The following is a 15,000-nucleotide window of genomic DNA, read 5'->3' as shown; positions in this document are numbered from 1 at the left end:
TCAGGGCTAGTTGATTCGGCAGGTGAGTTGTTACACACTCCTTAGCGGATTCCGACTTCCATGGCCACCGTCCTGCTGTCTGTATCAACCAACGCCTTTTCTGGGCTCTGATGAGCGTCGGCCGCAATGCGGCGCCGTAACCCGGCGTTCGGTTCATCCCGCAGCGCCAGTCCTGCTTACCAAGAATGGCCCACTGGGCGCCCGTGCATTCTCTCTGAGTGCCCGGCCCCGAGCCGGCGGGTCGGGCCTCGCACCAATTTAAAGTTTGAGAATAGGTTGAGGTCGTTTCGGCCCCAAGGCCTCTAATCATTCGCTTTACCGGATGCAACTGCAACTACCGGGCGCCAGCTATCCTGAGGGAAACTTCGGAGGGAACCAGCTACTAGACGGTTCGATTAGTCTTTCGCCCCTATACCCAAGTCGGACGATCGATTTGCACGTCAGAATCGCTGCGGACCTCCACCAGAGTTTCCTCTGGCTTCGTCCTGCTCGGGCATAGTTCACCATCTTTCGGGTCCTAGCGTGCCCGCTCTTCCTCCGCCACAGCCGCGGGGGCTCGTGGCAGGGCGGCGGTGCGCCGGCCCCCTGGGGGCCGGATCCCGCCTCGGCCGGACCGCAGCCGGCCTTCACTCTCGTTGCGCCTCGGGGCCTCGACTGGCGGCCCTCCGACTTGCGGGCCCGATAGACTCCTTGGTCCGTGTTTCAAGACGGGTCGGCAAGGCTCACGACAATCGCCCGCGGACCCGGGGCGCCTTGTCAAGATCGTATCCGGGTTCCAGGAACGCACAAACGCCCCGCCGCCACCGAGAACGGTTGCGGCGGGGGGGGCTCGCCGGATTCCCGGGCGACCAGGGCCCCACAGAGGTCTCCGCCCGAAGGCTACAACCCCGGGGCAGGCGCGGCCCGTCGTCCATACCTCGGTCTGTCCCGCCGGCGCAAAGCGGCCGGGCTATAGGCTCTCCGGCCAGGCCCCCCGTCGGGGACCCGGCATGGTCGGAGGCACCCCACCCGGCCGGCCTCTGCCGGCGACCCAACCGGTCGCGGGCGCCGCGCCCGGGAGAAGTGCACGCGGCCGAGCGCCGACACCCCCGGGCCCCGCCGCCTCGAGTGCGTGCGGGGACCCGATGGGCACCGCGCCGGCCGCGCTGAATCTCCCGGGCCCGATCTGCGCGGCCCTCCCGTTTGCTTCTCAACGGCTTCACGTACTCTTGAACTCTCTCTTCAGAGTGCTTTTCAACTTTCCCTCACGGTACTTGTGCTCTATCGGTCTCGTGCAAGGTATTTAGCCTTGGATGGAGTTTACCACCCTTCTTTGGGCTGCGCTACAAAACAACCCGACTCCCGGAGGCCCTTGTCCGCGACCGGCTGGCGCCTGCCTGGGCCTGACACCCGCCCTGGGACGGAGCACGCCTCAATCAGAAGGACCTCGGCGCCGGCACGGCCGCGGGGGTGGACTTCCTTACGCCACAGTTCCCTCGAGCCCTCGGTGGGGCCCGGGGATTCGGCGATGGGCTCTTCCCGCTTCGCTCGCCGCTACTAGGGGAATCCTTGTTAGTTTCTTTTCCTCCGCTTAGTGATATGCTTAAATCCAGCGGGTCCTCTCGCCCGACCTGAGGTCGATTATCGGTTCGTGTTTTACTGTTATAGGAGGGGGGGTAGCCCGCGGCCTGCTTGGGAGGCCAAGAACGGGTCGCGCTCCTCACCCCCCCACGGACCCGTCAGCGCGGGCCCAGTGGAAGCTCTCCCTTTTCGGTCTCTCTCCCTCTCCGGTCTCCCGGGGCGGAGCCGGCGGCCACTGGCCGAGGCCCGGAGACTGCGCGCGCGGCGACCCGTCGGACCCCACCCTTACTCCTTAGTTGGCGGAGGACAGCCGGCGATCGTGGTGTGGAGTTGCTCCGGTCGCCCATACAGACAATGGGGGCAGACCGAGACCGACCACGCCACGGCGGGTTTCCTCCCTTTGCCAGGGTTGGGGTTCCTCGTTTACACTCCGGCGGGTCGCCCGCGCCTCCGAGCACAACGGACAGCGCCGAGCCGGTGCTGCCGCCAACGCTTCAAGGCGGGACGTGTTGGAGAGGGGGTTTCTGTGCCCCTTCGGGAGAGTTCTCGTGTGTATTCCACAAAGGCATTACCCGATCTGACGCCTGCAGCCATTAATCCTCGCGGGGAGAACAACCAACTGCTTCTCCTCGCGGCTGCCGGCCGTCGCTCTCGCACCGTGGTATACCCGGGCACCGCGAGTGTATCCGCGGACTCCGGCACGGCGATTTCTATCTGTACTCACGACCCTCAGGCGGACGAGGCCCGGGCCGCGGGGGGCCCGGGCCGCCATGTGCGTTCGAAAGGCCGATGATCACTGCGTTCTGCAATTCACACTGATTCACGCAGCTGGCTGCGTTCTTCATCGGCGCACGAGCCGAGTGATCCACCGCCAAGAATTGTCTAACTCTTGGAAATTCGCTTCTTGTTCGTTCGATCACCAATGAGTGGGTTTATCGTCCCGCGCCCCGTGGTCTCGGGCGCGGGGAAATATGGTCACAGTCCGCGGGACGGCGCGAGATGACTCGATCGCTCCGCCCCGCCCACGACGGGAGCAGCCGCCCGTTTGTGGGGGTGGGAGAGTACGGCGGGCCTCTATTACGCCGTGTCTTCCCTGCCCGCCCCCACTAGGTCGCATTTAAGGCCAGGCCCCGGCGTCCCAGGGCCCCCGGTGGATCCAACAGACCAGGCGCAGCCATCCAGAGCCCGCACCCCAAACCCCGCCGCGGACAGGGCAGGGGGAGCTCCGCGGTGCAACTTGTCCGGTCTCGGATGCCGGCACATGGGCCACTCCCGCGAAACACATCCGGAGACGTCACTGGGGGAGCCCCGCCAGACCGCACTTTCCACCCGATCCCTCCGCCCTCCTCCGTCAAACAAACGCAACATTTTTTTGCCAGATTTTTATATATATATATATTTGTTGTCGTTTTGTTATTTCCTTCGTTTCGGGATCGGCGTGGACATGTACATGGAGCGGCCGTGTCAGGCGGGGTCCCCGCGCTGTGGACCCGGCGCGGGTCCTTGTTTCGTTCCTCGTTAATGATCCTTCCGCAGGTTCACCTACGGAAACCTTGTTACGACTTTTACTTCCTCTAAATGATCAAGTTCGATCGTCTTCCGGGCGCACGAGCGAGGCGCCAGAGGCGCCCCGCCGCGGCCCGTCCGAGGATCTCACTAAACCATTCAATCGGTAGTAGCGACGGGCGGTGTGTACAAAGGGCAGGGACGTAATCAACGCGAGCTGATGACTCGCGCTTACTGGGAATTCCTCGTTTAAGGGAGACAATTGCAACTCCCTATCCCAAGCACGAAGGGGGTTCAGCGGATTGCCCAGGCCTTCCAGACAAGGACGATCACCCGCTGATCCCTTCAGTGTAGCGCGCGTGCGGCCCCGAACATCTAAGGGCATCACAGACCTGTTATTGCTCAATCTCGCGTGGCTGAACGCCACTTGTCCCTCTAAGAAGTCAGCGCCCGGCTCGGCGGCCGGCGCGACTATTTAGCAAGCCAGAGTCTCGTTCGTTATCGGAATTAACCAGACAAATCGCTCCACCAACTAAGAACGGCCATGCACCACCACCCACAGAATCAAGAAAGAGCTCTCAATCTGTCAATCCTCACTGTGTCCGGGCCGGGTGAGTTTCCCCGTGTTGAGTCAAATTAAGCCGCAGGCTCCACTCCTGGTGGTGCCCTTCCGTCAATTCCTTTAAGTTTCAGCTTTGCAACCATACTTCCCCCGGAACCCAAAGACTTTGGTTTCCCGCAGACTGCCCGCCGCGTCATTGGAGTAACGCCGGCGGATCGCCAGTCGGCATCGTTTATGGTTAGAACTAGGGCGGTATCTGATCGCCTTCGAACCTCTAACTTTCGTTCTTGATTAATGAAAACATTCTTGGCAAATGCTTTCGCAGTCGGTCGTCTTGCGGCGATCCAAGAATTTCACCTCTCACACCGCAATACGAATGCCCCCGTCAGTCCCTCTTAATCATTACCTCGAGTTCCGAAAACCAACGCAATAGAACCGAGGTCCTATTCCATTATTCCATGCTCTGCTGTCCAGGCTCACGGCCTGCTTTGAACACTCCAATTTTTTCAAAGTAAACGTTTCGGCCGCGCCCGGCACTCAGTCAAGAGAACCGGGCGGAGACCGAGAGGAAGGCCAGGCGGGCAGTGGCGCGCCTTGCGGCGGACCGCCAGCCTGCGCCCAAGATCCAACTACGAGCTTTTTAACTGCAGCAATTTTAATATACGCTATTGGAGCTGGAATTACCGCGGCTGCTGGCACCAGACTTGCCCTCCAATAGATCCTCGTTAAAGGATTTAAAGTGTACTCATTCCAATTACAGGGCCTCGAAAGAGTCCTGTATTGCTATTTTTCGTCACTACCTCCCCGTGTCGGGAGTGGGTAATTTGCGCGCCTGCTGCCTTCCTTGGATGTGGTAGCCGTTTCTCAAGCTCCCTCTCCGGAATCGAACCCTGATTCTCCGTTACCCGTTACGACCATGGTAGGCGCATAACGTACCATCGAAAGTTGATAGGGCAGACATTCGAAGGATCCGTCGCCGGTGCAGAGACCGTGCGATCGGCCAGGTTATCCAGAGTTCACCAACGGAGCCGGGCGGACCCGGGTTGGTCTTGTTCCTAATAAGAGCACGCCTCCCGTAAGGTCGGCGCTTGATTGCATGTATTAGCTCTAGAATTACCACAGTTATCCATGTAAGGGGATGCGCTCCAAGGAACCATAACTGATTTAATGAGCCATCCGCAGTTTCGCTTTTGAAAGCTTGTACTTGGACATGCATGGCTTAATCTTTGAGACAAGCATATGACTACTGGCAGGATCAACCAGGTAGCACCTCGTGCTGCGGCCGGCGAGCGGGGCTCGCTCGGACCGAGCGGATTCTGCCGGGCTCGGGGCGCTCGAGCCGGCGATCCGTTTCACCAAATGTTTCGGTTCGGTTCCCGGGGGGAGCAGAAGTGCGGGCCCAGGCGCGAGTCTACGGTGCTCGTACCAGCCCAAGCACAATCCGGTCCCGTTTACCCTGCGGGCCAAGGCGCGAGTCTACGGTGCTCGTACCAGCCCAAGCATGGTCCGGTCCCCTTGCCACGCACACACACACACGTTTCGGGTCCCGGGAGCAGAAGCGCGTGGCCAAGGCGCGAGTCTACGGTGCTCGTACCAGCCTGCGGGTCAGCTCCCGTCGCCCCTTCTCTCTAGTTCTCTCGTTCGAATCGCCAGGGGGATAGAAATCAGATTCGCCGGGGCGTGTGTCGTCCGCCGCCGTCCCCCATCAATCGCCCGGGAATGGGTGGGCCGTGGAGGCCCGCCCGGCCGGTGTGGTTGCCCGGGTTCGGGAAAGTGCTCAACCTACGCCTCGGCAACTGGGATGCCAGGGGGGTCCCGCTAGCGCTTGGCGTAACGGGCCGGGGCCGTTTTCCCCGGTCCGGTCGGCCTCTCGCGCCCATGCGGGCTTCACTGAATGCCATTGGGTCCGGGATCCGCCCCGGGGTGCGAGACGGCACCGTCCACTCCCGCTTAGGGAACGAGACGGCACGGTCCACACCCCGCGCACTGCGACGGACCAGTCCGGTAGTGCCGACACGGTCCCCCGCTAGGGGAGACCGTCTTCGGCACGCATAAATTCGACGGCGCCTTCCGTGCTACACCACGACAACAAGGTCGGCGGACCCGTGCCGGGGTTTGCCACACCCCGGCTGTCCTACCCTACCCTCGGTCTCTCTCCCTACCTCTCTCCCTCGGTATGATCCTGCCGCGAGGGGTTGCCCAAGCCCCTCGCCTATCGCAGGCCCTGGCTGGCCAGGCACTGCCGTCGGAAGCGTTTACCCGCCCGTGCAACCCGACAGAGCCGGGCCCGCTTCCTACTGCCACGGGCGGGGTGAATTGTCGGCGTGCCCGGCTGGCAGCACCGCCGTTCGCTAGCCACCGAGGCCCCGCGGGCCCCTCGATCTACCCGGCGGGGGTTGGGGGTGTCCAAGCCCAGCTCCGGTTCCCTTGACGGAGCGGCGTGCAGGGCCGGGGAGCCCTGCCGTCGGAAGCGTTTACCCGCCCGTGCAACCCGACAGAGCCGGGCCCGCTTCCTACTGCCACGGGCGGGGTGAATTGTCGGCGTGCCCGGCTGGCAGCACCGCCGTTCGCTAGCCACCGAGGCCCCGCGGGCCCCTCGATCTACCCGGCGGGGGTTGGGGGTGTCCAAGCCCAGCTCCGGTTCCCTTGACGGAGCAGCGTGCAGGGCCGGGGAGCCCTGCCGTCGGAAGCGTTTACCCGCCCGTGCAACCCGACAGAGCCGGGCCCGCTTCCTACTGCCACGGGCGGGGTGAATTGTCGGCGTGCCCGGCTGGCAGCACCGCCGTTCGCTAGCCACCGAGGCCCCGCGGGCCCCTCGATCTACCCGGCGGGGGTTGGGGGTGTCCAAGCCCAGCTCCGGTTCCCTTGACGGAGCAGCGTGCAGGGCCGGGGAGCCCTGCCGTCGGAAGCGTTTACCCGCCCGTGCAACCCGACAGAGCCGGGCCCGCTTTCCTACTGCCACGGGCGGGGTGAATTGTCGGCGTGCCCGGCTGGCAGCACCGCCGTTCGCTAGCCACCGAGGCCCCGCGGGCCCCTCGATCTACCCGGCGGGGGTTGGGGGTGTCCAAGCCCAGCTCCGGTTCCCTTGACGGAGCAGCGTGCAGGGCCGGGGAGCCCTGCCGTCGGAAGCGTTTACCCGCCCGTGCAACCCGACAGAGCCGGGCCCGCTTCCTACTGCCACGGGCGGGGTGAATTGTCGGCGTGCCCGGCTGGCAGCACCGCCGTTCGCTAGCCACCGAGGCCCCGCGGGCCCCTCGATCTACCCGGCGGGGGTTGGGGGTGTCCAAGCCCAGCTCCGGTTCCCTTGACGGAGCAGCGTGCAGGGCCGGGGAGCCCTGCCGTCGGAAGCGTTTACCCGCCCGTGCAACCCGACAGAGCCGGGCCCGCTTCCTACTGCCACGGGCGGGACGATTTGTCAGCGTGCAGAGCCGGGGAGCCCTGCCGTCGGAAGCGTTTACCCGCCCGTGCAACCCGACAGAGCCGGGCCCGCTTCCTACTGCCACGGGCGGGACGATTTGTCAGCGTGCAGGGCCGGGGAGCCCTGCCGTCGGAAGCGTTTACCCACCCGTGCAACCCGGCAGAGCCGGGCCCGCTTCCTACTGCCACGGGCGGGACGATTTGTCAGCGTGCAGAGCCGGGGAGCCCTGCCGTCGGAAGCGTTTACCCGCCCGTGCAACCCGACAGAGCCGGGCCCGCTTCCTACTGCCACGGGCGGGACGATTTGTCAGCGTGCAGAGCCGGGGAGCCCTGCCGTCGGAAGCGTTTACCCGCCCGTGCAACCCGACAGAGCCGGGCCCGCTTCCTACTGCCACGGGCGGGACGATTTGTCAGCGTGCAGGGCCGGGGAGCCCTGCCGTCGGAAGCGTTTACCCACCCGTGCAACCCGGCAGAGCCGGGCCCGCTTCCTACTGCCACGGGCGGGACGATTTGTCAGCGTGCAGAGCCGGGGAGCCCTGCCGTCGGAAGCGTTTACCCGCCCGTGCAACCCGACAGAGCCGGGCCCGCTTCCTACTGCCACGGGCGGGACGATTTGCCAGCGTGCAGGGCCGGGGAGCCCTGCCGTCGGAAGCGTTTACCCGCCCGTGCAACCCGGCAGAGCCGGGCCCGCTTCCTACTGCCACGGGCGGGACGATTTGTCAGCGTGCAGAGCCGGGGAGCCCTGCCGTCGGAAGCGTTTACCCGCCCGTGCAACCCGACAGAGCCGGGCCCGCTTCCTACTGCCACGGGCGGGGTGAATTGTCGGCGTGCCCGGCTGGCAGCACCGCCGTTCGCTAGCCACCGAGGCCCCGCGGGCCCCTCGATCTACCCGGCGGGGGTTGGGGGTGTCCAAGCCCAGCTCCGGTTCCCTTGACGGAGCAGCGTGCAGGGCCGGGGAGCCCTGCCGTCGGAAGCGTTTACCCGCCCGTGCAACCCGACAGAGCCGGGCCCGCTTCCTACTGCCACGGGCGGGACGATTTGTCAGCGTGCAGAGCCGGGGAGCCCTGCCGTCGGAAGCGTTTACCCGCCCGTGCAACCCGACAGAGCCGGGCCCGCTTCCTACTGCCACGGGCGGGACGATTTGTCAGCGTGCAGGGCCGGGGAGCCCTGCCGTCGGAAGCGTTTACCCACCCGTGCAACCCGGCAGAGCCGGGCCCGCTTCCTACTGCCACGGGCGGGACGATTTGTCAGCGTGCAGAGCCGGGGAGCCCTGCCGTCGGAAGCGTTTACCCGCCCGTGCAACCCGACAGAGCCGGGCCCGCTTCCTACTGCCACGGGCGGGACGATTTGCCAGCGTGCAGGGCCGGGGAGCCCTGCCGTCGGAAGCGTTTACCCGCCCGTGCAACCCGGCAGAGCCGGGCCCGCTTCCTACTGCCACGGGCGGGACGATTTGTCAGCGTGCAGAGCCGGGGAGCCCTGCCGTCGGAAGCGTTTACCCGCCCGTGCAACCCGACAGAGCCGGGCCCGCTTCCTACTGCCACGGGCGGGACGATTTGTCAGCGTGCAGGGCCGGGGAGCCCTGCCGTCGGAAGCGTTTACCCGCCCGTGCAACCCGACAGAGCCGGGCCCGCTTCCTACTGCCACGGGCGGGACGATTTGTCAGCGTGCAGAGCCGGGGAGCCCTGCCGTCGGAAGCGTTTACCCGCCCGTGCAACCCGACAGAGCCGGGCCCGCTTCCTACTGCCACGGGCGGGACGATTTGTCAGCGTGCAGGGCCGGGGAGCCCTGCCGTCGGAAGCGTTTACCCGCCCGTGCAACCCGACAGAGCCGGGCCCGCTTCCTACTGCCACGGGCGGGACGATTTGTCAGCGTGCAGAGCCGGGGAGCCCTGCCGTCGGAAGCGTTTACCCGCCCGTGCAACCCGACAGAGCCGGGCCCGCTTCCTACTGCCACGGGCGGGACGATTTGTCAGCGTGCAGGGCCGGGGAGCCCTGCCGTCGGAAGCGTTTACCCGCCCGTGCAACCCGACAGAGCCGGGCCCGCTTCCTACTGCCACGGGCGGGACGATTTGCCAGCGTGCAGGGCCGGGGAGCCCTGCCGTACGGAGCGACCCTGGACCGGTGGACCCGACTGCCCGGCCCGCTCGATATCTCAGCTCACGTTCCCTTCTTCCGTCGCCGCCGCCCGTCAGGGGGTGGGTTGCCGGCTCCAGGAGCCCCACTAAATCGCTCGTCCCGCCACGGTGAGCCGATTTCCCATTGCTTTACACTGTTTTGGCAACTTTTCATTTGGCCGACCCCAGATTTTTGTTCTCACCCCCCTATAGTAGCCCCAGCAGGTTGAGGACTGGTGGCACCCTCTTACCCCTCCCCATCCGCCGGACTCTGGGCCCAAAAAGGGTCTCTCGGTTTGGTCACCAACCCCCTCGTGGGTCTCCAGACCCACGAGACGCCTCAGCTCTGAACTCGACCGTTCTCGGAACGCAGCGGGCGCCGCTGTCAGCCTACCGTATCTCTTGAGGACTTTTTGCCTCCGAACTCGAGCCATTTTTCGCGAACTCGTAGAACTGGCCTATCTGTCCGTGTTATGGGCCACTTTTTGGCCAAAGTCCGAGGACAGAAGGCCGACTTTCTCCGGGAGCGTGTTTTGCCGATTTCCTGCCGTCTGCCACGGCCTGATTTTCGTCCCGCCCGGTGGTCACTTTCACCGAGAAAGGCCAACTTGTACAAACCAAGCTCCGGTTCCCTTAACGGAGCAGCGTGCCTGGCTGGCAGGCACTGCCGTCGGAAGCGTTAACCCGCCCGTGCAACCCGACAGAGCCGGGCCCGCTTCCTACTGCCACGGGCGGGACGATTTGTCGGCGTGCCCGGTTGGTAGCACCGCCGTTCATTAGCCACCGAGGCCCCACGGGCCCCTCGATCTACCCGGTGGGGTTGGGGGTCCAAGCCCAGCTCCGGTTCCCTTGACGGAGCAGCGTGCAGGACCGGGGAGCCCTGCCGTCGGAAGCGTTTACCCGCCCGTGCAACCCGACAGAGCCGGGCCCGCTTCCTACTGCCACGGGCGGGACGATTTGCCAGCGTGCAGGACCGGGGAGCCCTGCCGTCGGAAGCGTTTACCCGCCCGTGCAGCCCGACAGAGCCGGGCCCGCTTCCTACTGCCACGGGCGGGACGATGTTTCAGCGTGCAGGGCCGGGGAGCCCTGCCGTCGGAAGCGTTTACCCGCCCGTGCAGCCCGACAGAGCCGGGCCCGCTTCCTACTGCCACGGGCGGGACGATTTGTCAGCGTGCAGAGCCGGGGAGCCCTGCCGTCGGAAGCGTTTACCCGCCCGTGCAACCCGACAGAGCCGGGCCCGCTTCCTACTGCCACGGGCGGGACGATTTGTCAGCGTGCAGGGCCGGGGAGCCCTGCCGTCGGAAGCGTTTACCCGCCCGTGCAACCCGACAGAGCCGGGCCCGCTTCCTACTGCCACGGGCGGGACGATTTGCCAGCGTGCAGGGCCGGGGAGCCCTGCCGTACGGAGCGACCCTGGACCGGTGGACCCGACTGCCCGGCCCGCTCGATATCTCAGCTCACGTTCCCTTCTTCCGTCGCCGCCGCCCGTCAGGGGGTGGGTTGCCGGCTCCAGGAGCCCCACTAAATCGCTCGTCCCGCCACGGTGAGCCGATTTCCCATTGCTTTACACTGTTTTGGCAACTTTTCATTTGGCCGACCCCAGATTTTTGTTCTCACCCCCCTATAGTAGCCCCAGCAGGTTGAGGACTGGTGGCACCCTCTTACCCCTCCCCATCCGCCGGACTCTGGGCCCAAAAAGGGTCTCTCGGTTTGGTCACCAACCCCCTCGTGGGTCTCCAGACCCACGAGACGCCTCAGCTCTGAACTCGACCGTTCTCGGAACGCAGCGGGCGCCGCTGTCAGCCTACCGTATCTCTTGAGGACTTTTTGCCTCCGAACTCGAGCCATTTTTCGCGAACTCGTAGAACTGGCCTATCTGTCCGTGTTATGGGCCACTTTTTGGCCAAAGTCCGAGGACAGGAGGCCGACTTTCTCCGGGAGCGTGTTTTGCCGATTTCCTGCCGTCTGCCACGGCCTGATTTTCGTCCCGCCCGGTGGTCATTTTCACCGAGGATTTTTTTCCATGGAAAATCTTCTAAGTCCAAACTTTTTTCTAAGTCCAAAATTTTTTTTTATTTTCCCATCCTTTTCGGCCCAAGTCCAACCTTTTTTTTTTTTTTTTGTTCCAGTATTTTTTTATGTCGGGGAGCCCTGCCGTCGGAAGCGTTTACCCGCCCGTGCAGCCCGACAGTGCCGGGCCCGCTTCCTACTGCCACGGGCGGGACGATTTGTCAGCATGCAGGGCCGGGGAGCCCTGCCGTCGGAAGCGTTTACCCGCCCGTGCAGCCCGACAGAGCCGGGCCCGCTTCCTACTGCCACGGGCGGGACGATTTGTCAGCGTGCAGAGCCGGGGAGCCCTGCCGTCGGTAGCGTTTACCCGCCCGTGCAGCCCGACAGAGCCGGGCCCGCTTCCTACTGCCACGGGCGGGACGATGTGTCGGCGTGCCCGGTTGGTAGCACCGCCGTTCATTAGCCACCGAGGCCCCACGGGCCCCTCGATCTACCCGGTGGGGTTGGGGGTCCAAGCCCAGCTCCGGTTCCCTTGACGGAGCAGGGCTCAGGGCCGGGGAGCCCTGCCGTCGGAAGCGTTTACCCGCCCGTGCAACCCGACAGAGCCGGGCCCGCTTCCTACTGCCACGGGCGGGACGATGTGTCGGCGTGCCCGGTTGGTAGCACCGCCGTTCATTAGCCACCGAGGCCCCACGGGCCCCTCGATCTACCCGGTGGGGTTGGGGGTCCAAGCCCAGCTCCGGTTCCCTTGACGGAGCAGGGCTCAGGGCCGGGGAGCCCTGCCGTCGGAAGCGTTTACCCGCCCGTGCAACCCGACAGAGCCGGGCCCGCTTCCTACTGCCACGGGCGGGACGATTTGTCAGCGTGCAGGGCCGGGGAGCCCTGCCGTCGGAAGCGTTTACCCGCCCGTGCAGCCCGACAGAGCCGGGCCCGCTTCCTACTGCCACGGGCGGGACGATGTGTCGGCGTGCCCGGTTGGTAGCACCGCCGTTCATTAGCCACCGAGGCCCCACGGGCCCCTCGATCTACCCGGTGGGGTTGGGGGTCCAAGCCCAGCTCCGGTTCCCTTGACGGAGCAGGGCTCAGGGCCGGGGAGCCCTGCCGTCGGAAGCGTTTACCCGCCCGTGCAACCCGACAGAGCCGGGCCCGCTTCCTACTGCCACGGGCGGGACGATTTGTCAGCGTGCAGGGCCGGGGAGCCCTGCCGTCGGAAGCGTTTACCCGCCCGTGCAGCCCGACAGAGCCGGGCCCGCTTCCTACTGCCACGGGCGGGACGAGTTGTCAGCGTGCAGGGCCGGGGAGCCCTGCCGTCGGAAGCGTTTACCCGCCCGTGCAGCCCGACAGAGCCGGGCCCGCTTCCTACTGCCACGGGCGGGACGATTTGTCAGCGTGCAGGGCCGAAACCCTGCCGTACGGAGCGACCCCGGACCGGTGGACCCGACTGCCCGGCCCGCTCAATATCTCAGCTCACGTTCCCTTCTTCCGTCGCCGCCGCCCGTCAGGGGGTAGGTTGCCGGCTCCGGGAGGCCCACTAAATAGCTCGTCCCGCCACGGTGAGCCGGTTTCCCATTGCTTTACACTGTTTTGGAAACTTTTCATTTGGCCGACCCCAGATTTTTGTTCTCACCCCCCTATAGTAGCCCCAGCAGGTTGAGGACTGGTGGCACCCTCTTACCCCCCCCCATCCGCCGGACTCCGGGCCCAAAAAGGGTCTCTCGGTTCGGTCACCAACCCCCTCGTGGGTCTGGAGACCCACGAGCGCCTCAGCTCTGAACTCGACCGTTCTCGGAACGCAGCGGGCGCCGCCAAAAGCCTACCGTATCTCTTGAGGACTTTTTGCCTCCGAACTCGAGCCATTTTTCGCGAACTCGTAGAACTGGCCTATCTGTCCGGGTTCTGGGCCACTTTTTGGCCAAAGTCCGAGGACAGGAGGCCGACTTTCTCCGGGAGCGTGTTTTGCCGATTTCCTGCCGTCTGCCACGGCCTGATTTTCGTCCCGCCCGGTGGTCATTTTCACCGAGGATTTTTTTCCATGGAAAATTTTCTAAGTCCAAACTTTTTTCTAAGTCCAAAATTTTTTTTTATTTTCCCATCCTTTTCGGCCCAAGTCCAACCTTTTTTTTTTTTTTTTTGTTCTAGTATTTTTTATGTCCGGGTTCTGGGCCACTTTTGTCCGGGTTCTGGGCCAATTTCTCCGGGAGCGTGTTTTGCCGATTTCCTGCCGTCTGCCACGGCCTGAATTTCGTCCCGCCCGGTGGTTATTAAAGTCCGGGGATTTTTTCCATGACAAATTTTCTAAGTCCAAACTTTTTTCTAAGTCCAAAATTTTTTTTTATTTTCCCATCCTTTTCGGCCCAAGTCCAACCTTTTTTTTTTTTTTTTTGTTCTAGTATTTTTTATGTCCGGGTTCTGGGCCACTTTTGTCCGGGTTCTGGGCCACTTTCTCCGGGAGCGTGTTTTGCCGATTTCCTGCCGTCTGCCACGGCCTGAATTTCGTCCCGCCCGGTGGTTATAAAAGTCCGGGGATTTTTTTTCATGGAAAATTTTCTAAGTCCAAACTTTTTTCTAAGTCCAAAATTTTTTTTTATTTTCCCATCCTTTTCGGCCCAAGTCCAACCTTTTTTTTTTTTTTTTTGTTCTAGTATTTTTTATGTCCGGGTTCTGTGCCACTTTTGTCCGGGAGCGTGTTTTGCCGATTTCCAGCCGTCTGCCACGGCCTGAATTTCGTCCCGCCCGGTGGTTATTAAAGTCCGGGGAATCGGTGTATTTTACGCAAACTTCGGGAAGGTGCGTCGCCCGGCGGCATCAACCGGGAGGGCCCCCGATCACAGGGAACGCTGCTGGGTACGTCCTCTCTCGTGTGCGAAAGTTCTGACCGAATCGCACCAGGCACTCGGCCGGGGGAGGCGAATCGCGGACCCCCATCGCCAAGGGCCAGAAGACTCCCGACTCGGCGTTATTTTCGACATTCGGGCACATGCCTCACAGATGTATCAGCACCCACGGGGCCACCGATCGCAGGGGCCACTGCTGGGTATGTCGTCTGTGTTGTATTGACGTCGGTAGATGCGAGTCGCCGACCCCTTGCTCGTGGGGGACGGAGCGCTGTTGGCCCCCACCAGCCATCTCTCACCTAACGGTAATAATAATCGTCGTGCCATAAGGCTCGGCTCGGGTGTGGCAAAGGTGGTCACGTTTTTAAGATAGTCCCAATTATCTGGAGCAAAATTTCCACGCAGGAAGTTTAACCCTTAATAGGAATACAGAAACTGAGAAACGTAGCGGTTTTGCTTCTCAGATTGACGGACGTGGCACTTCAGCATCAAAGATCGGTGGGCTCCCGTCCCAGACATTTCTATCCTAATAATAATAATAATCATCATGCAAAAAAGCATTTATAAGGATCGGCTCGGGTGTGGCGGTTATCTGACGGACGTGGCACTCCAGCATCAAGATCGGTGGACTCGCGTCTGCTGGCGGAGTCCTTTGTTAAGTGTTTGGTCTTTTCCACCGTTCGGGCCAATGCAGCCACCGGTTGGTGGGGCTCGGGGCCGTGGAGTCGAGGGGAGATGCCGTGCGCGCGGCCGGGGTCGGTCGCCGTCCTCTTTACCCGACCAGCCTGCAGTCAGGCCGGGGCTGGGGACCGCTTCCTTCCCGACGGCCGCGGCACTTGAAACATCTCGGTCGCTCTCGTCTCCAGACCCGTCTTAGCCTCTAGGCCAGGGGAACCACCGGGTCCCGGTCCTCGCCGCCTCCCCTCTCTCCCCGCCTGCAGACGGGTCGGTCGTCGGGGGAGCGGTCATCGGGTCCGTTTCACCGGCGGCCCACGGTA

General features: G+C 63.6%; 3 non-coding genes across 3 annotated transcripts in view; all 3 read right to left on the bottom strand.

Moving 5' to 3' along the window:
• LOC139945648 (large subunit ribosomal RNA) overlaps positions 1-1,619 on the bottom strand; it is a 4,054-nt gene extending 2,435 nt beyond the window's left edge. The window contains exon 1 of the ribosomal RNA XR_011787122.1: positions 1-1,619. This exon is cut by the window's left edge and continues 2,435 nt beyond it. This is a non-coding gene — a ribosomal RNA (large subunit ribosomal RNA).
• Positions 1,620-2,283: 664 nt separating this feature from the next.
• On the bottom strand, positions 2,284-2,440 carry LOC139945668 (5.8S ribosomal RNA). Its single transcript, XR_011787141.1, has one exon. It is a non-coding gene; the product is annotated as a 5.8S ribosomal RNA (ribosomal RNA).
• A 639-nt stretch (positions 2,441-3,079) lies between these two features.
• Positions 3,080-4,894, bottom strand: LOC139945624 (small subunit ribosomal RNA). Its single transcript, XR_011787099.1, has one exon. It is a non-coding gene; the product is annotated as a small subunit ribosomal RNA (ribosomal RNA).
• Between the last annotated feature and the right edge of the window lie 10,106 nt (positions 4,895-15,000).

The sequence above is a fragment of the Asterias amurensis genome, chromosome 12, assembly GCF_032118995.1.
Source record: "Asterias amurensis chromosome 12, ASM3211899v1".
In the NCBI taxonomy this organism is placed as follows: domain Eukaryota; kingdom Metazoa; phylum Echinodermata; class Asteroidea; order Forcipulatida; family Asteriidae; genus Asterias; species Asterias amurensis.
The sequence above is the reverse complement of the archived record's forward strand: the minus strand, read 5'-3'. Positions and strand labels throughout refer to the sequence as shown.